This window comes from Bicyclus anynana, chromosome 11 (genome assembly GCF_947172395.1).
Source record: "Bicyclus anynana chromosome 11, ilBicAnyn1.1, whole genome shotgun sequence".
In the NCBI taxonomy this organism is placed as follows: domain Eukaryota; kingdom Metazoa; phylum Arthropoda; class Insecta; order Lepidoptera; family Nymphalidae; genus Bicyclus; species Bicyclus anynana.
The window spans coordinates 12,477,904-12,500,611 of NC_069093.1; the positions used below are offsets into that span (position 1 = coordinate 12,477,904).

General features: G+C 37.9%; 1 protein-coding gene across 1 annotated transcript in view; it reads right to left on the reverse strand.

The window, feature by feature from the left end:
- Positions 1 to 22,708, reverse strand: part of LOC112050504 (voltage-dependent T-type calcium channel subunit alpha-1G) — a 201,441-nt gene that overhangs the window by 164,840 nt on the left and 13,893 nt on the right. The gene's annotated exons all lie outside the window — the stretch shown is intronic.

Genomic DNA, 22,708 nt, shown 5'->3' on the forward strand with positions numbered 1-22,708 from the left:
TGTTGTAAACTTTCAACTACCCCTATCCTACCCTACCCTAACCTACCTCTACCCTACCCTACCCCTGCCCTACCCCTACCCTACACTACCCCTACCCTATTCATTAAGGCTGCACTTCTTTATTTATTCCTCCCACCGCGAGTCGCGTCGAGCGCGGCAACCGTTACACAAAAATAATCCATATAGCATGTATTAGTATTCACGCGCGATGGCTTAGCATATTTCTTGTATAACTTTGGTGTTTCTTTACCGATTTTTATGATTCTTTTTTTATTGAATAGGTAATAATGTTAACTTTCTTATTAGGGATGAGTGATGAGTGTTATAAACATAAGAGTAGACAAATATAATTAGAAAGCTCCGAACTGCTCAGCTATCGGGAGTTACACGTGTTATTGTGAGTCAACCATAAAAGATAGACATATATATGCTGTTGTGTTTTTATACATAATTTTAAGGAAAACATTTCCGTCATACATGATTTCTATGTTGCTTTAACCATTAAGGCTCTACACGCGACGGAAGCTTAAAAAATTGAGTAACTTCTCCCGTTTTCTCAACATTTCTCTTTACTGCTCTGCTCCTATTGATCGTAGCGTAATGAAAAGTATACTATAACCTGCCCAGGAGTATGTAGAATAATTGTACCAAGTTTCGTTAAAATCCGTCCAGTAGTTTTTGTTTCTATAAAGAACATACAGACAGACAGACAGACAGACAGACAGACAGACAGACAGACAGACAAAAATTTTACTGATTGCATTTTTGGTATCAGTATCGATCACTAAGCACCCCCTGATAGTTATTTTGGAAATATATTTCATGTACAGAATTGACCTCTCTACAGATTTATTATAAGTATAGATTTAATTTATAACAACACTAGCGGACGCCAGTGACTCCGTCCTCCCTTAGACCTCTTAAATCCAGCCCTTACAGTAGTATCGCTGTAAAAATGGAGTAACTTCTCCTGTTTTCTCAACATTTCCCTTCCCTAACCTGCCCAGGAGTATGAAGAATAATTGTACCAAGTTTCGTTAAAATTCGTCGAGTAGTTATTGTTTCTATAACTAACATTCAGACAAAAATTTTACTGATTGCATTTTTGGCATCAGTATCACTCTCCCTGATAGTTATTTTGCAAATATATATCATGTACCGAATTGACCTCTCTACAGATTTATTATAAGTATAAATTATAGCAAACAATAATCAAGAAATCAAAAAGAAACTGTAACCCAAGTATTGTTAAAATTTAGCCCATGTTAACCAGGCCGGGCAGTTAATTCAAATAAATTGTTAAAAATATCCAACTAATTCAATCTTCGGATATTTATTATTTAAACTGAATTCTAATTTTATTAGAATTCAGTTACAAAAAAAATAACAAATTAATAATAATTACACGCGCAAATCCACAATGTACATTATCTCAATTTGGAAAAGGCAGAGCTAAGAATTCTCTTTGGTACAGAATTGTTTGCGGCATAATGAGAAAATCAATTATTTACCAAAAAGCGAGCAACGAATCTCTCGGCGAAGATTTTCATGCAAATAAAAAATCTGTAACAACCTGGTTTAATTGACCTCTTGTTTTTCGAATATTCTTTTGGCTATAATAATTGGATAACATTGGATAAATATACAAAATTTAAAGTTGCTGTTTTCGGGTCTGTAATATATAGGTCTGAGAGAGCCGTGATAGCCCAGTGGATATGACCTCTGACTCCGATTCCGGAAGGTGTGAGTTCGAATCCAGTCCGGGGTTCATGCACCTCCAACTTTTCAGTTGTGTGCATTTTAAGAAATTAAATATCACGTGTCTCTCAAACGAAAAGAATGAAAGATGTATAGATAAAACGATCCCGCACTAGAAAGCCCAGTGCTGATCGACCTTCCACCAGGTGGACTGACGACATCAAGGAATTCGCTGGATGCAGGCGACTCAGAATCGTGATGTTTGGAAGTCCCTAGAAAAGGTCTACGTCCTGCAGTGGACAGATATGATGATGATGATAGATAAAAAAATTATATTGTGAATATTGAAAACATAATTAAATATACTAGCGGTTTCCCGTGACCTCGTTTGGGCACAATTTCTGATTTCCCGTGAGGTATGAGCCTATCACGGTAATGGTGCCCGCTAGATTGCAGTAATGGACTTTACAAATATTTGTGTTGGTGTATTCTGAACATTGTGCAATATCGAATTGGAACATAATATTTATGGAATATAATCGTCTTCATCAACCTTATATTCGGCTCACTGCTGAGCTCGTTTTCCTTCACCGGTTGAGACACGTGATATTTAATTTCTTAAAATGCACACAAGTGAAAAGTTGGAGGTGCATGCCCCGGACCGGATTCGAACCCACACCCTCCGGTATCGGAGGCAGAGGTCATATCCACGGGCTCTCACGGCTCTTAGGATCTCTAGGATGGAACATATTATTTACTCGGAAACAAATCGGAAAATACACACATGTTATATTTACTCGGAGTTACAAATCGGAGAATACATACTCGTCAAATGTTGTTTTTAATATGTCTTTTATTTTTTACTAGCGGATGCCCGCGACTTCATCCGCCCTTAGACCTCTTTAATCCAGCTCTTACAGTAGTATCACTGTAAAAATGGAGTAACTTCTCCCGTTTTCCCAACATTCCCCGTCACTTCTCTGCTCCTATTGATCGTAGCGTGATGAAAAGTATACTATAACCTGCCCAGGAGTATGAAGAATAAATGTATCAAGTTACGTTAAAATCCGTCAAGTAGTTTTTGTTTCTATAACGAACATACAGACAGACAAAAATTTTACTGATTGCAATTTTGGCATCAGTTATCACCCCCTACTAGTTATTTTGGAAATAAATTTCATGTACAGAATAGACCTCTCTACAGATTTATTATAAGTATTGATGCTCGTAATATTTTATTTTTAAGCTCCATATCTCTTACTATTAGGTACTATTAGAAGAGTTGAAATCTGTGTTCTGCAAAAAGTTCCTTAAAATGATAGCTGCGTTTTGTATTCAGTTTAAAAAAATACTAAACGGATTTTTGAGAAACTTTAAAATATAGGTTACCCATACATTTAAATAATATAGCTACAAGTTGAATGTTTAAAGCCGAGCGTAATAATTAGATTTTACTAGTTTCAGGTGAATATTACGACACAGAGTTTCATATCCAATTCTCGTAGACAACGATTTCTAAGACAGGTATAGTTCTAATTGAAACTTGCAAATAGAGGTGCAAATTCTACAAGGTGCAAATACAGGTATCATTCGAATGAATATTTAAGTGTTATTTGCCTCTATGTTGTATCTCTGCGTGATCGAGTTAGAAATGAGGAGATCCGCAGAATAACGAAAGTCAGCGACATAGCTCAACCAGTCGCGAAGCTGAAGTGTCAATGAGCAGGGCACATTGTTCGAAAAGCCTAAGGACGTTGGAGTAGCAAGGTGCTGGAATGGCGACCCCACATATAAAGTGGACTGGACTGACGACATCCAGTGAGTCGCAGGCATTCGCTGAATACAGGCGGCTCAGTATCGTGATGTTTGGAAGTCCCTACAAAAGGCCTGTCCTGCAGTGGACGTCCCCGTCCACCGGCTGATATGATGATGTTCTAACTACTCTATCCTGCTAAAATTATAAACGCGAATTTTTGCATGTTTGGATGTTTGTTACTCTTTAACGTCGCAACTACTGAATCGGTTTGGCTGAAATTCAGAATGAAAATAGATTTTACTCTGGATAAACACATAAGCTACTCTTTGTTTTGAAAAAATCCATGGTTTCCCGAGATTTGCAAGAAACTGATGATTTTGATGGTATGAGCGTTTGTTACTCTTTCACGCCGCGACTACTGAACCGAAGTAACTCAAATTTGAAATAGATATAGATTATAGCATGGATAACCACATAGACTACTTTTTATACCGATAAAAATCATAGTTCCCGCGGGATTTGTGAAAAACCGAACTCCACGCGGACGCAGTCGCAGGCGTCCGCTAGTACTTACAAAATATTTATCGTAAATTTTGCCGAAAAACGGTAAATTATATTGATTCAATTTCGCTATTGAATATATTTCTGATCAAGAGTAAAACCGAATTAATTGGATTTCGTTGTAAGACAAATGGTTAAAACATGTTGATTTTACACGCTTTACCCCTCCCCATGTTTCTCTGTTAGGATCCATCTTTATTATAATCTAGCGGACGCCCGCGAATTTGCCTGTTTGCGAGTAAAACAGCGTGTTTTTCATTTCCTTATTACAATTTCAGTAATAATGGTCATTGTAGACCATAAAGCTATACATAAAATAAATCTGTAGAGATGTCAATTCTGTACATAAAATATATTTCCAAAACAACTATCAGCGCTGCCGTGTAAACTTAAAACACTGTAACTTGAGTTACAGTGTTTTGGGTTTATAGCGCTCATTTGACTAATTTTGATGAGCTTTATACCCCAATAAAAAAAATTTGATTTTTTTTTAAATATTTATGGAGATATGAGTATACCAACAAGACTGTAATTCAAAAAAAGTCATAGTTTATAAAAGCATAAAACTGTAATTTGAGTTACAGTATTTTGGCTTTACTTATTTCACGAAACAAAAATTACAGTGTTCTCCCTAGCCAATAGTTTTTAAACCATCAAGTAGAGCATTTTAGCCTGCGGGAGGTTCCTACATTCAGTGGCCGTTTGGCAATGCGTGTGAGTGAACGCTACAGTTAGGTTATAAAAGATATTAGTGCGTCGGGTAATTTACTTTTGCAAAAATGATTACAAAACAATATACAACATTATAATTACTCCACGATGGCGTCAACATTAAACCATGTTTTGATTGAATAGGAGAATAACAAAAATGTTCTGAAGCTAACAGGCCATACGATAAGGCGATACGGTCAAACAGACCATTGAGCTTGACAACTCCTATAAAAATTCAGAGTTTATTTTCGAATCTCGCTATGATATAAGTTCTTTAATACCACTAAGCTCTCCCCCAAGCCCATAACCCAGAAAAATCAAGCAAACGATGAAAAAACAACCAGAAAAATTAAACAGCCCCAACAGACTACCAAAATTGGAACATTTAACGTAAATTCTGTAACAAAAACAGAAAAAAATTATAGAACTAACATACAATATATTTATGTAGGGCTGCATAATCAAAAATAAATATTATGCTACAAAGGTGAAACAAACGGGCAGAATGGAGTTGGTTTTTTAATAAAAAATGTTAAATTACAAGCTTTTTAGCACATTCAAATCGAGTTGCGCTACTAAAATTGAAATACGGCAACCAACTGCTTACAATAATACCTACAAATATACGCACAAACTGAAAACTCTGCAGATGAAGAAATCAACTCATTCTACGAAATGCTTCGAGTTGCTCAAAGCCAGGCAGGAGAAAACATCGTCGTTATCGGTGATTTTGACGCAAAAGTTGGCCAGTCCAAAATAGAAAACCTTGTGATGGGAATATTTGGATATGGAAAGAGAAACGAAGGAGGAGATATACTCATTGGAACATAGAATGTCAATTATGAACTCTTTCTTTAAAGCTCGAGCAAATCGAAAATGGATCTGACTCTCGCCATACGGCAAAGTAAGAAAAACGATTTTATTTTGTCACCGATCGAAGGTAAGAAACGTAGAGGTGCCATGGGCGTACCAACCTAGAGTACTAGGTTTTAAAATATACCAACCGGAAATGCAACATGTAGAAGAAGATATCCAATTTTCTTACAACAAACTAGCTGACACTATCATCACCAGCCTCCTACATAGATATAATAATACAGAACTAAGTACTATAGACAAAATACTCAGTGAAACTATGCGAATTCTTCTTAAAAGACGAACTGAGCTTATGAAAACAAAACAAAAATTGAAAGAAATGGCAGAAGAATTGAGACAATTGTTTAAAGCTTCAAGAAAATCAATCAATAATGACTACAAACACTAACAAAACAATAGAGAACATAAAAGACTACAGAAGCACGAAAAAAGCCTCAAAAAAAAGAAGTGACCACAAACAAAACCTGGATCCAAAACTTGAAACTGAAACTAAAACTAGACAAGATATCATGAACTTCGCTACAGATTTCTACATACACTTAATAATAATAATAATACATCAAACACAATCTCTTGTTCTAGAACCAAAGATTCAATAGGAAGCCCTCCAGACATATTATGTGATGAACCTGTGGTTGTACATGGTAGTTAGCAAACACATTCAAAATTCAGAACAGATAAAAGCCCTGCTGCCATGTTAGCCCGTACACTATATGCATATGAACAATAACACAAAAAATACAGTATTTCAGTAAAACATATTGAAGAGCTACTTATGAAGCCAAAAAACTATAACTATAAATGGAGTGTTTTGGTTTGACAAGTAAGCTTAATTTGTTACGCCTTTGCTATGACAATACAAGTTTATAAAGATTATTGCAAATGTATGTTGCTTATACTACACATTTTATAAGAATAATGTAGTAGAAATCAACCAAAATGCAAAAAAACTTTTAAACGCCGTTTTCTCAAAACTGGGTTTTCTGAGATACAGTGTTTTGGGTTTACACGGCAGCGCAGCGGGTGAATAGTGATCTATACTAATGGCAAAAATGCAATCAGCAAAATTTTTGTCTGTCTGTACGTTCGTTACGGATTATTAACGAAACTTGGTACAATTATTCTTCATTCTCTTGGGCAAGTTATAGTATACTTTTCATAAGCTACGATCAATAGGAGCAGAGCAGTGAAGGGAAATGTTGGGAAAACGGGAGAAGTTACTCCATTTTTACAGCGATACTACTGTAAGGGCTGGATTAAAGAGGTCTAAGGGCGGACGAAGTTGCGAGCGTTCGCTTGTATTTATGCTGTGATGACTTCCTCTTGAAAAATTATAGAAATTCATAGAAATTCATAGAAATTGCCTTTAGCTTATTTTCATGAAAAACTAGGAAAAATTACGAATTTTTATTTTTATACAATCTTTCAACCCTTCTGAACCCCCTCCAGAATAGAAGTTTAGAAGTCATTATCAAAATCGGTTCAAAGTTCAAAGTAAAGTTAATATTGTATTAGGTACTTGTGTTGAAAATCTAGTGTATGAAAATCTGTTTATTTCATACACATATTGTATATTTACACGAAATATTACAGGGTTATATATTTACAGCAAAGAAAACAGGAAAAATTCCCAATAAATAGAACGAGAAAGAAAACGAATGACTATATTGATATGGGTAAGACTGAGTCCTAAAAATCCCAAATATCCGTTCCAACCATATCCGGATAATATCCGGTAGAAGCTTGACGCCGGTTCTCAATATATTTATCCGGTTAGAAGATAACTGTCGCCAAGGTTGACTTCATAAATTGATTAACACTTTGACTTCAGTAACTTGTGCTGTGGATTACGGAAAAAATACGTAAAAATTCATAAAGGCTGACGCACATTTGACGAAGCGCAGCAGAGAGCATTTAATCAACTACTAGCGGACGCAGGCGACTTGGTCTGCCCTTTGACCTTCTTAATACAGCCCTATCACAAAATCCGTTCTTAGCGGATACCTACTAACTATAAACTATCTCCCTGCCAAATTTCATCCTTATACGCCAAATGGTTTTCGAAATTTCGTGATGACCTTACCTACCTGGCGTACTAAACTGAATAACTCGGTTAGAAAATCGTCTAATACGTCACGCTTTTTGGAAAATTCGCAGGCATGCTCTACGCTGTGTTTTGCCATGTGTGCGCTTGCCTTAAGTAATTAATTTTCAAGTACCTAATTCATTTATAGTTAGTCAAAATAAAAAAAACTGTTGTAGATCCCTCAGTACATGAGTCTGAGTTGCATTTGTCTGTTTTTGACGTGACAACGTCTTATAATTCGATTAAACCGGCTGCATACTCAAAAAAAGATGACGTCATGCGTCGTTACCTCGCTCTAGGGCTGCCAACTTTTTTTAAAAGAAATAAAGTATATTCTGTTACATTTAGATTATTAAACAGTATTTAAAAAAAAACAAACATTTTCTTTTGAAAAATGCAACCATTTCATCAGTGCAATCATTCTTATGACGTTGTCACGTCGTCACTATCGTTAGTAAACCGACTTTACAGACAACCGATTTATTTTTAATTTCATCATCATCATCATCATATCAGCCGATAGACGTCCACTGCAGGACATAGGCCTTTTGTAGGGACTTCCAAACATCACGATACTGAGCCACCTGCATCCAGCGAATCACTGCGACTCGCTTGATGTCGTCAGTCCACCTGGTGGGGGACTTTGGGACCCTAACGTTCATCGGCTCTTCGAACTATTTGCCCCGCCCATTGCCACTTCAGCTTCGCAACACGTTGAGCTATGTCTGTGACTTTGGTTCTTCTGCGGATCTCCTCATTTCTCGATCGATCACGCAGAGATACTCCTAACATAGCTCGTTCCATCGCCCGCTGTGTGACTCTGAGCCTTCTTATGAGGCCCATAGTTAGCGACCAAGTCTCGGAACCATAGGTCATCACATTTTTTAATTTATAGTTCAGTATTTATGACCTTGATAGTGCATAGGTGTAGTGATGTACAAACAAGCTTTTAGTTATCACTTTATCCATTAACGCCACTCCGTTTTAGTTTATCCAATATGTATTTGCGTTGCGGAGTGGGGATTTATCATTGCGCTTTCGGATGCTTCACTCGCTTCGTCCGTGATCAACACAATTGATGCTGCAAATCAATATTGTTACAGATATATCGAGTACATCGAATGTTGTTTGTTGTATTTTATTTACGTGACGTAGATACGTTTCAACATCACTATTTTAAAATAGGGTAGTTGACTCATATCACATTTAATATAAACAATATTAATTTCGTGTAGTACATGGAATAAGGGTCCGAAATATATCGATATCTACACTAATATTATAAAGCTGAAGAGTTTGTTTGTTTGTTTGATTGAACGCGCTAATCTCAGGAACTACTGGTCCGATTTGAAAAATTCCTTGTGTTAGACAGCCCATTTATCGAGGAGGCTATATGTTCCCCCCCATGTCCGTATTCCTACGGGAACGAGAACCACGCGGGTGAAACCGCGCGGCGTTAGCTAGTTTATTAATAAAAGTTAAGGATTTATTAAAAAACTTAATTTAAAAATCATGTATTTTTTCTAATTTTTCAAAAGTCAAAAAAGCTGTCGTACATTTTGTGACGTCACAACGTTACGTGATGTACTAAACGTCGTTGATGTCAAACGCTTTGTTTGTTAGGGATTTCTGCATATCAGAGAATTTTGTTAATTGTCTGCGAGTGTAAAGTCTGCCAATCCGCATTGGGCCAGCTTGGTGGGCCTATTCCCTCTCATTCTCAGAGGAGACTCGAGCTCAACAGATGCAGACTCTGGATGAGCTCTTTCACAGAATATTCTTTTTTCTTTCTTTCTTTACCATGCATCGAGCTCTATCAAAGCGATACGGCGTTTTATATGAATAATTGTATCGTTAACAAAGTTTTCGTTTATTTCATTTGTATTCACAATCGTTTCCAATATTCAATTGCCCTCATTAATTATGTTCTTTTTGAGTTATCGAATATACTTCGTCAATTTATCTTATTAAAGGAGTCCTTATTAATCCACTTTCCGTATTTATAAGGATATTTGAATGAAACAATTATTGATGAAAAAAAAAGTCCCCGAAGCTTTCGTATTCTATAGAAAATAAGCCTGTACTTTTTATACGACCCTCAGAAGCCTTATTTCTGAAAGTATTGGGCAAATTCATTCCGCCTTTGGGAATCCGCAAATCATTCGTATAGAATTTATGCTCTCATTAGCGTTCTGGGAACGTTTACTTTATATAAAGAACTTTTTGGTTTAATATTATAATTTTATTTTCTATTTTTGGTTGTGTGCGTGATTTTGAGTTCTATAATTATATGGAATGTTACCACGCTTGATGGTTAATGGCCTCGCATTCTATTATTTAACCACTTAAAAAACGTTGTGGTTCATTATGTCACCTTTAAGTAACGCTGCAGTTTAAATAGGTAGCACGCTAGCATAGAAATCTTAATGGAAAGGCAATAAAAAAGCCTTGTTCTAAACAAAGACCAACGTCGGCGATGGATATACTTTGGATCTAGAGTATCGAGTGTGGAAACAGTGTTTCTTTTTAAATTATGACACACATCAGTGTTATTAAATGTTATTTAATCTAATTATAATCAAGCTAATATATTGCGACTAGCTTAATTTTGTATCTTGTGTTATTTCACGTAATTTATGGCAGCCCAAAAACTATAGGGTAATTGACTCATAACAAATGAAATTCAAACAAAATTTTAAATTTAATTAAACAATATTAATTTTGTATAGAACGTAGATTAATTCGAAATATATCGATATTATTAATATGAGTTAAAGATTTTATATAAAACTTGATTTAAACATTATATTTTTTTTTTAATTTTTCTAAACGTCAAAATTAATTTAAGAGGGTGTAAGGGGGAGGCTAGTACCAGTCTGTCTCCCCAATTGTCAACCTCACCTGCTCGTGGTGCACCCTGCAGATGGACCGACGAGGCTCTGACGACCGACGAATGGCGGTATATCCGTTCCCAAAGGCTAGATTATGAAATGCCTCTGGCCGGTGTCGGGCAGCAGCGATATCGGCGCGAGTAATCTAGCACTGCGCTGACCAACCCGCATGCCCAGCGTGGTCAGTATCGGGCAATACTTTATATGGACAGAACAAACACAACACAGCCCCTAGTCCCCGGCAGCCCCGCTATTCCTGGCTCTGGCAGCGGTTACGGTAACGGCGGGGCAAGGGGTGTTAAGAATCTCCGGCAGAGATTCCGCTGCCAACCCCGACGACTAGACCTGGCAACATACAACGCACGCACTTTGAGGTCCGACGAAAAGGTCATCGAGCTGGAAGAAGTTATGAGCAAGTTGCACTGGGATGTCATAGGATTGTCTGAAGTCCGAAGAGAGGGGGAGGGCTCGATAATCCTTGAATCCGGCAACATGCTCTACTACCGGGAGGGCGACCAACAGTCCCAGGGTGGTGTCGGATTTATCGTTCACAAGTCCCTCGTGAACAATGTTGTAAAAGTCGAGAGTGTGTCGAGCAGGGTAGCGTTCCTGGTCCTCCGAATTACCAAACGGTATTCGTTGAAGGTTATACAGGTTTACGCACCGACCTCGACACATCCCAACGAGGAGGTAGAGGTATTGTATGAGGATATTTCTAAAGCCATACATGCCTCAAACTCTTATTACAATGTTGTGATGGGGGATTTTAACGCAAAGCTGGGCGAACGTAGCGGTTCAGAGTTGAAAGTGGGACGATTTGGGTATGGGCAACGGAACGATAGGGGCCAAATGTTGGCTGACTTCATGGAGAAGGAGGGCCTCTTTATGATGAACTCCTTCTTCAAGAAGCCACCACACAGGAAATGGACCTGGATGAGCCCCGATGGTTCCACAAAAAATGAGATTGACTTCATCTTGTCTACCAAACGGCAAATATTCAACGATGTTTCTGTGATCCATAGGGTGAAAACCGGTAGCGATCACCGAATGGTTAGAGGCACGTTGAATATCAACATTCAGCTGGAACGGTATCGACTGGTGAAGTCTACGCTCCGACCTACTCGTGCCCATATCCAAAACCCAGAGTCCTTTCAACTAGAACTGCAGAACCGCTTTGATTGCCTAGCAAATTGCGAAACTGTGGACGATCTGAACAACAGGTTCGTGGAAACTGTCCATTCCGTTGGGTCTAAGTTCTATAAGACCCACCGTACGAAAAGAACCAAAAAGTTCTCAGACCAAATACTTAAACTCATGGAAGAGAGGCAAGAAATGAGATTGCAGTCTTCAGCAGATGCGTCAAAATACCGACAAATCAGTAGACAGATCTCCAAGTCGCAAACCAGCGACTTGCGAAACTTCAATACCGAGCGTATTAAAAATGCGATTGAAAACAATCGCGGCTCGAAAGTTTTCGCCAGAGATCTGTCTATTGGACAGAGGCAGCTGACGCGTTTGAAGACCGAGCACGGTAATCTGATTTCTTCCAAGCCCGAGTTATTAAGTGAGGTCGAGAAGTTCTATGGACAGCTATACACGACTACTCGGCAGCCTGTTGACAACTTGGCTAAAGACCCCAGAGCCAAGTTGACCCGACACTATACCGAAGATATCCCGGACGTCAGCCTATACGAGATTAGTGTGGCTCTCAAACACCTGAAGAACAACAAGGCGCCAGGTGAGGACGGAATCACAGCAGAACTCCTGAAAGCGGGTGGAAAACCGATACTTAAAGTCCTTCAGCGATTGTTCAATTCCGTCATTCACGAGGGCACGATGCCTGAGGCGTGGCATAGGAGCGTGGTGGTTCTGTTCTTCAAAAAAGGTGACAACACCTTGCTGAAGAATTACAGACCCATCTCGCTGCTAAGCCATGTTTACAAATTGTTCTCGAGAGTCATTACGAATCGTCTCGCTAATAGGTTTGACGACTTCCAGCCTCCCGAACAAGCCGGTTTCCGAAAAGGTTTTAGTACCATAGACCACATCCATACGCTGCGGCAGGTTATACAGAAGACTCACGAGTATAACCAGCCACTTTGCTTAGCGTTTGTGGACTATGAGAAAGCCTTCGATTCGGTGGAAACCTGGGCTGTGCTAAGGTCATTGCAGAGATGCCGAATTGATTACAGGTATATCCAAGCGTTGAAGTGCTTGTACGAAAACGCCACTATGTCAGTCCGTATTCAGGATCAGACTACGAGGCCAATCCAGTTGCAGCGAGGAGTGCGTCAGGGAGATGTGATCTCTCCGAAGCTATTTACCGCCGCACTGGAAGACGTCTTTAAGCTTCTGGACTGGGGCGGACTTGGCATCAACATCAATGGCGAGTACATCACTCAACTGCGGTTCGCGGATGATGTAGTCATCATGGCACAGACTCTGGATGACCTTAGTACCATGCTCAATGACCTCAGCAGCGTTTCTCAACAGGTGGGCCTGAAAATGAACATGGGCAAAACAAAAATAATGTGTAATGCTCATGTATCGCTCCACCCAGTTATGTTAGGAGTATCTCTGCGTGATCGAATCAGAAATGAGGAGATCCGCAGAAGAACCAAAGTCACCGACATAGCTCAACGAGTTGCGAAGCTGAAGTGGCAATGGGCGGGGCACATAGTGCGAAGAGCCGATGGACGTTGGGGTCCCAAAGTGCTGGAATGGCGACCCCGCACTAGTAAGCGCAGTGTTGGCCGACCCCCCACCAGGTGGACTGACGACATCAAGCGAGTCGCAGGGATTCGCTGGATGCAGATGGCTCAGTATCGTGATGTTTGGAAGTCCCTACAAAAGGCCTATGTCCTGCAGTGGACGTCCATCGGCTGATATGATGATGATGATGAAACGTCAAAATTAATTTACATCCATTTTGTGACGTCAGTTGTTACTTGATGTTACTAAAGGAATAAATGTCAAACTAAGGCATCAACAATTTTTTACTTCTTGTTTTTATATAGTTTAGTGATTACGGGTTACGCGACGTCTTGAAACAGATAAAATATGGACCATCATGGCCGATAGTGATTTGGCTCGTATTGATCAAAAAAAATTTTGTAATTTTCAAAAAAAAAAAATAATGAACAATTTAAGACCCTTTTAAAAAAAGTGTCAACTAGCCTGTTGTTTTCATTTAAATTAATTATTAACACAATAAAATATTCAAACAAATTAACATTGGGTGTCAACTTGCCGTTTCCGTGACCGAAATCACAAAACAAAAATACTTAAAGAATAACGCAAAAAAAAAATCTAATATCTTTATAAAAAGGTTTTCTGGAACACTTTTGTGTGCGCACGGAATAATAAATCAGGGGAAGTAGTCTCTTTATTTACGTTCGGAAAGTCATGGTGACTGGCGATATTTTATTAAAATCACTGTATGCCAGCTATTATAACGCCGTTAGGATCGTCAAATCGGATATTGAAAACATGTGGCCAGCGAATATTAATCCCTTTTTATTGCGTAATGTATTTTTTACTCATTCGGTTGGATTATAACGTTTACGGCACTCCCAATACAGGTCTTGGACGTCCACTGTTGGGCATAGGCCTCTTGCATGGACTTCCACCACACAAGTCTCGAGCCGCATCCGGTTGAAGCATGCAGCTTCAACTTTTCAGTTGTATGCATTTTAAGAAATAAAATATCACGTGTCTCAAACGGTCAAGGAAAAACGGTGAGGAAACCTGCATACCAGAGTACCTACTAGTTAATTCTCTGCGTGTGTGAAGTCTGCCCATCCGCATTGGGCCAGCGTGGTGGCCAGTGGGTGAGTTAATAGAAGCAAGTTAGTTACTTAGCTGGAGGGCAACACGAGTGGAGAAAGGGAGTATTAGTATACTGTAAAAGGATCCTTTAACCTTGCTACTAGAGGTTACCAGCCCGCGATTTCACTTTTGGCTGCCTTACTGCCGTAAACTAGTTTAATCTTGGTTTACATCTGATAGTATCAGCGCTATACTTGATCAAGTGTAATTAAAGGGTAGAACTGTAGTTGTAAGTTAAGAGATCGATTCGGTGATGATTTATAGTGTTACTTTGTGTATCTGCCATCCTTGACACATAAAGCTTAGAACCTGCCCCGAGGCTTCGCCGTTATCGGAAGTGGAATATAGGCCTAACCCCTCTCATTATGAGAGGTGACTCAACTCAGTAAGCCGAATATGGGTTGATAATATTTTATCTCTCTCTCTCTATAGTAATATTTTATTAAATCTCCAGAAATCAAATGGGATATTAAAAGTACAGTGAAAAGATATTATATTTTAATAACGCCACTCTAGTGTGCAATATGAGTGCAGTAAGACTGGCAGAATTCTAATAAAACCACGGTATACCATCTATAAGTGCCGTCAAATCGGGAATGAAATATATCTGGCGCACGGATATTAATTTCTTTTTACAGTTAAAAATATTCTTAGCTACAGCACGACTATTCTCTAACGATGTTTTGTATAATTCGCAAGTGCGAGTTTCGATTTCACCTCTTTCTCTCTCTGTGTAACTCTACCGACAAGCGCAGTCGACTGCAGTCGACGACGTCTCGGCGGCAGCCAACGGCAGTCGACTGCAGTCGGCGACGTTCGACGACAGCAGCTGCCATTAGTGTAAATGAACATTAACACGATAGTATAAAATGAGAAAGATAGAGGTAAATTCGAAACTCGCACTTGTGAGTTATACAAAGTATAGTTACAGAATAGCCTGGCTGCTTTGGGAACGGGAATAAATCATGAACCAAAAAATGGACAATCAAGATGCGTATGTTTGTTTGTTTATTCATAGTTCGAAGAGCCGATGGACGTTGGGGTCCCAAGGTGCTAGAATAGCGACCCCGCACAACAAAGCGCAGTGTTGGCCGACCCCCCCACCAGGTGGACTGACGACATCAAGCGATTCGCAGGGATTCGCTGGATGCAGGCGGCTCAGTATCGTGATGTTTGGAAGTCCCTACAAAAGTTGGGGACGTTGGGGGTCCCAAAGTGCTGGAATGGCGACCCCGCACTGCAAAGCGCAGTGTTGGCCGACCCCCCACCAGATGGACTGACGACATCAAGCGAGTCGCAGGGATTCTCTGGATGCAGGCGGCTCAGTATCCTGATGTTTGGAAGTCCCTACAAAAGGCATATGTCCTGCAGTGGACGTCCAACTGCTGATATAATGATTATGTTGATGAAGATGCGTATCGATGGCCTTTTTCTCGATAGCCTACAGTTTTAACTCTAAGTTTACAACATCTATTAACGATTGAAAATGAAATTAATATTTATTTTTGTGGAAAAGTAATTTGAATTTCACTTTGACTTTGCTATAAAACGTCGTTAGGATCGTCAAATCGGATATTGAAAACATGTGGCGTGCGAATATTTATTTATTTTTCTGATAAAATAATATCTGGCTACCGGTACGTGGTTTACTGTGTAGGTTATATACACTCGTATGTACAATGTACATAGCTGTACGTAGTTGAGAGATAACTGTGTGCCTAGTGGGAGTTTTCAATATTTTCATACTGTTACTATCACGTTGACGTTTACGCAAATTTGCCACTAGATGGCGTTGTTTCAATTCCTTAGAAATTCGCGTTTACGTTACGTGACAGTAACAGTATCAAACTGCCACTAGGCCCTGTGATATCACTGTACCTATGCCGATGCTTGTCCAATCATCAAATGGAATACGAGTATTCGAAACATGTGACGTACTATTACATTTTTTTTACTTTGGAACAAAATTTCACGTATGTTCTGACGCTAGATAATTAATCATACAGTTAATTTAGCATAATACTCTCTCTACACACCACATGTTATATTATAAAGACAAGTTTGTATAGGTGTGTGTAAATGTGTATGTTTGTTACTGGGTCAATCGGTAATTTGACTGAAATATAATATATAGATAAATTATACGCTGAACTAACACAAATAAATAATAGTTGTTGCCTGGATTTGTGAAAACAAAATTTCACAAAATGGAGTTGCGGACTTTCTTGAGTCTAGTATACGTACAGGAGTAAAAGATGTTTTAAATTATGGCTTAACATGATGAATAAAAAAAAATAGTAAGCTTTCGAAATATTGCATAATATGCAACAATAACTCATATGTGAGTCCCATAACTTAGACAGCAGATAGCTTCAAATCTTTGCGTTGCGAGCTTACATGTTGAATTATAAGTATCGTTGCAGTTTCAGATTGTATCTCAATAACTTGGAAATAACATGATTTATCCATCATATAACTAACTGGTTTCTACACGACATTGTTCTGGTACGCTAAATCGTTTAATACATGTTTTACTAGCGGACGCCCGCGACTTCGTCCGCGTGGCATTTAGTTTTCACATATCCCGCGGGAACCGTGGATTTTTCTGGAATTAAAAGTAGCCTGTGTATTAATCCAGAGTAAAATCTATTTCCATTACAAATTTCAGCTAAATCGCTTCAGTAGCCGCAGCGTAAAAGAGGAACAAACATACTTACACACTTTTCACATTCACACTCACACAAACTTTCACCTTTATAATATTAGTAGGATTATTACTTTCTCTATTAGAAAAGATCACTTGCGAGTTATAAAAATGTCGTTACAGAATAACCTAGCAGCTTATTTCTGATTAGATCACGTAAAGATACTCCTAGCATAGCACGTTCCATCGCCCACTGATTTTAACATTCAATCTAAACTAATATTATAAAGCTGAAAATTTTGTTTGTTTGATTGAACGCGCTAATCTCAAGAACTACTGGTCCGATTTGAAAAAGTCTTTCAGTGTTAGATAGCCCATTTATCGAGGAAGGCTATGTTTTAACCCCGTATTCCTACGGGAACGGGAACCACGCGGGTGAAACCGCGGAGGCGTCTACTAGTGGCAAATGAAGTGGAAAATTCCATTAAATATGTTTTAAAATGTGCCATAGTCGGGCTCGGAGTCAGGAACAAGTGTCCGCTCACCGCGGAAGCTGCACAGATAAGTGCAGCCGTCTCTACATCTAACTTGTGTACGTTGTTAACGTCCGCCTGTTAACGTGCTAGCGGATAATGGTTTTTAACGGAAAACGTGCTCAGTATACTATGTTGTGCTGATGTAAATAACATTGACCTTTAATGATTTTTAACAACCTATTATCAACACTGAACACGAGTTTCCTATCAGAATATGAAGGGTTAGGTTAATAATCCAACATACTAGCTCGGTTAGAAATTAGGCGCCTATAAGAGGCAGGTAACAAAGGTGTTATAATAAAAAACGAAGTCTTCTCATTTTTATAGAATAATAAATCAGAAAACATGTTCGCAATCAGCGAATAACCTCCACGAAGCTAATTGATTTAAAAACATGAATTAAAGACAAGATCTGAAGAGAGGTCTGAAAATGGCAAAAAAAAATCACTTTTTAAAATAAAAAAGGTTGTCCATCATAGGCTTCCATACACAATAGTTCTTGCAAAAGCGTAATATGAATAATTATTTAACTAGTAACAACTAGCGGACGCCCGCGACTTCGTCCGCGTGAAATTCACTTTTCGCAAATCCAGCGGGAATTTTGGTTTTTTCTAGGATGAAAGTAGCCTATGTGTTAATCCAGGGTATTATCTAGCTACATTTTAAATTTTAGCCTAATCGGTTAAGTAGTTGCGGCGTTAAGGAGTAACAAACATCCATACAAACTTTTGCGTTTATAATATTAGTAGGATTTATACCGTGGATCAAGCCCGAACATATGTCATAAACATAAAAGAAAACCACATACACTGATAAATGGGAACCCCTCAATTGATGTAAAAAATCTCCCGCCACAGATTATCGGAAATATTTCCAAATCATTACGCCGTTGACACGGTCATGTTTAATGGTTGATGTTGTGGTATTTGGATACAAAATAATATTATTAAATATGTCAATTTCCGCCATATTTATTTAAATGGGTAATTTATGGTAGGAGAGCTTATTAAGCTAAACTCAAGCGTCGTTAGAACCTATTAGATTTAGTAGATCTATACTAATATTATAAAGCTGAAGAGTTTATTTGTTTGTTTGATTGAACGAGCTAATCTCAGGAACTACTGGCCCGATTTGAAAAATTCTTTCTGTGTTAGATAGCCCATTCATCGAGGAAGGCTTTGGGTTATACATTATCCTTGTATTCTTACGGGAACGGGAAACATGATATGGATATCAAACGAAAGGGTTTGCTGTCAGAAATACGAAAAAAATATTCACGTGACTTAAATCCAATATTTGTAATTTTTAGGGCGTGCTAAAAACGTGTTTTTTAGTTTTTTAAACCATCTAAAGTTATTTGCACTGAATAATGGAATTCAATCAGGCGGATATTCGGTAAAAACTATGGGCAAAAACTATTTGCATACGTCATAGACAATATAGCTGTAACCTAACACAACAAAATACTAAATGTTATTTTTATACGGAACATTTCCTGGCAGAGGACGATTTCATGCCTTATTTGTTCGCTAAACATTCTTTTGTTTGTATCGTTGCCATCCCTTCCTTGTTAGCTTTTCATATTTTTGTTGTCAGCGTGGTTTTCGTTGTTTTTCTTTTTTTTTTCTTTTACTCTAGCCTTTCGTTCAATACTTTAACTTAACTGTAAAAACTGCTGTAAAATCAGTCGGTATAAGTTTTAGAGATTCCGCTTGAAATAAACAACCAACGTACAAAACTTTGTTTTAAAATTTTTGGTGCCCAAATGAGTTCTGAATTTTTGATTGAATAGTAATTATCATAATCATTATCATCATCATCATCATCATCATCATCATCATCATCATCATCATCATCATCATCATCATCATCATCATTGTTATAATTATCAATAAATTCTACATTATTAACCCAATAAAGGGCACAGGTCTCCTTAACTATCTATAATGTGTAGACGAGAGAATTTTAGACATTAAACTCCACCGCTGCGCTGCACCAATGCAAATTGGCAGGCTTAGTATTGATAATGAAGGTACCAGTGGCGAAGGATGACATTTTGACGAAGATGAGCTGTATCACAAGAGCCCTGATAGCTGAAAGCATGCATCTCCAACTTTTCAGTTGTGTGCATTTTAAGAAATTAAATATCACGTGTCTCAAACGGTGAAAGAAAACATCGTGAGGAAACCTGCATACCAGAGAATTTTCATAATTCTCTGCGTGTGTGAAGTCTGCCAATCCGCATTGGTGCAGCGTGGTGGACTATTGGCCTAACCCCTCTCATTCTAAGAGGAGACTCGAAAGCCGTACCACAGAAAACGAAATTCATATCGCTTCATTAAAACTACGGTTTCTCATACATCCATACACATATTCATTACAATAGTGAATATGTGTATGGATTTTTAAAAAGTAACACGGCGGGAAGCGGTCTGTATGGACTCTTCGCCGCTGGTACGTTTGATAAGTATCTAGTATCTATTACTATCAGAATGCTAATTTTAATAACCGAGATAGACATCATAACTTGCTATCCGGAGCACGGATTGTGTTAGGTACACAACTCGAGATAGTTATTTAGAAATTAATGTCAGAAAGTTAAACACAATGTTTCATAGCCCAACCCAAAAATCGAACCTCGAATATCATGATCTGCAGCCGAAGTCAACCACTAAACGAATGAAGCAGTTATTCATATTTATTCAAATGTAAATCCAAACCATTTCACTCAATTCAGCTATGGGAACGAAATCCTCGGAAAGTCTTAAATCCCACCTTTCGATCTCAATTCTGCCTCATTTGTAGACATAGATGGCGTTTCTGGATCCTTCGCCTTGATCTATGGAGCGATCCCACTTGCAAGGGTTCTTTATAAGTGAATATATTTTTCCAATTTCTCTCTCACGGCAGACACGCTTAGAGAAATGGCTTTCGCGTTACATGAGGTTTTGTAGGGACCCGAGAATTTATGTTACCCTGGTAACTAGGTGAGACAATTTAGTGTAGATAGTGTGTCTTTTTGAAGCGACTTCAAAAAAGGTTTGTATAATTTAATATTTTAAATGATATTTATATGTTTGTAAAATATATGCTTTACTCTCATTCACTCGAGAGTTTTTTTAACGGACATTAAAAAAGCGTTCAAATATAGTATGAAGTTAAATGAAGGTCTATTTCCAACGCCCACAATTGAAAATGCAGCACTGCTCGAAAAAAGGCGTGGTGTTTTAAAAACGTTGTCGTGTGAACATTACTTGGGAATGCATTTGTTGTATTTGAACGCTTTTTTAACGTCCGCTAAAAAAGCTCTTGTGCGAATAAGGGCTAAAATTATTTACCACAGAATACATAAAAGTCGTTTTACTTATATTAGCTTACTAGCTGAACCTCAGTTTCACTTGTTGTAGTTCTCATTTCCGCGGTAATATAACCTTTGTTACTCTCTGACAATGTAGCTTTCTACTGCTGAAAGAAGTTTTCCAATCGATCCAGTACTTTTCGAATTGATTCGTTATTCATATTGGCATGAAGTTCGTTTATTTTTTCAACAGAATTGAAAAATCCATTTTGATAAGACTTTTGTTTTAAGAAAAGATTTTTGTTCTAAAAACAGCATTTATTTATCATATAATAACAGTTGATCAGATATCTAGTCGAACAGTAGGTACATAAAACAACAAAAACACGATACGCGTTAGTCTTTTAGTACTAATAATAGCATATATTGCGTAATATAGGTATTTTTGTTTAAATCTTGAAAAAATATGTAGCAATAAATTTACAATAGTTATTCCACATTTATTTATAGAGGAAAGATATAGTTAGTATGTTTTATTAAGATTGGCATTATAATAAATTAAATTGCAGTGATTGACATTTTGAAGACATAAACGTCGCATTAAAGTCAGCTGTAAAAATTACTGTCTTGCTTAGTTCATAACAATATATAGAGTAAGAAACTGCGGTGGCCGGATCTTTGTTATTTTATAAAATTTAAGAATGTCCATTGAAGGATTATGAAGCTTCGAGTCTGGTGACAGAGCATGATTTTCATTTTATATCAAAGAAAATATAAAAAAATCAGTTGTCTGTACTTCTCTTTAAAGTCGATTTACTGACGATAGTTGAACGTGAAAACATCATAAGAAGTAAATAAATAAAATACTGTTCGTTTTTCTAAAATACTGTTTAATAATCTTCATACACCAGAATATAGTTTATTTCTCGCAAAAAAAGTTGTCAACCCTAGAGCGATGGAACGACGCATGACGTCATCTTTTTTCGAGTTTGCAGCCAGCTTCATCGAATTACAAGATGTTGTCACGTCAAAAAATATACTGTTTGATTTATGTGCTTTATACATTTGAGATACGATTATGGGGTGTAGTACGATTGTTACCTACCTCTCAATGCAACCAACCATATGCCTATAATATAAGTAAACCTATGTTAAACGGGTTGACATAATATCAACTCTTATAAAATAACGAAGATCTGGCCATAATGTTCTTTATATAGTTAAAAGTTTTATTGAGATTGGCATTCTAATAAATTCAAATACAGTGACGGGCATTCTGAAGCGATAGTCGTCGCATTAAAGTCAGCGATAAAATACTATCCTACTTAGTTCAAAGTGAAAAACTGCGATACCCTGACCTTTGTTATTTTATAAAAGAACTAACTGACGCCGCGCGGTTTTACCCGCGTGGTTCTCGTTCTTGTAGGAATACGGGGATAATATATAGCCTATAGCCTTTCCCGATAAATGTGCTATCTAACACTAAAAGAATTTTTCAAATCGTATCAGTAGTTTCTGAGATTAGCGCGTTCAAGCAAAAAAACTCTTCGGCTTTATAATATTAGTATAGATTTTAAGGATGTAAAGCGAAGGGTTAATCATGAAGCTTTTTGTTTAGCGGCTGAGTTTAAAGTCACACGGCATTGTCCTGCACGTTAATTAACGCATACGAGTACGTCTTAACGAAAAAATAGTAGTATAAACGTTGTTTACGTATATGCCACTTTTTTTCGGAGTCACACAATGAGTGATGAAACGAGCTATGCTCGGAGTATCTCTGCGTGATCAAATTAGAATTGAGAAGATCCGTAGAAGAACCAAAG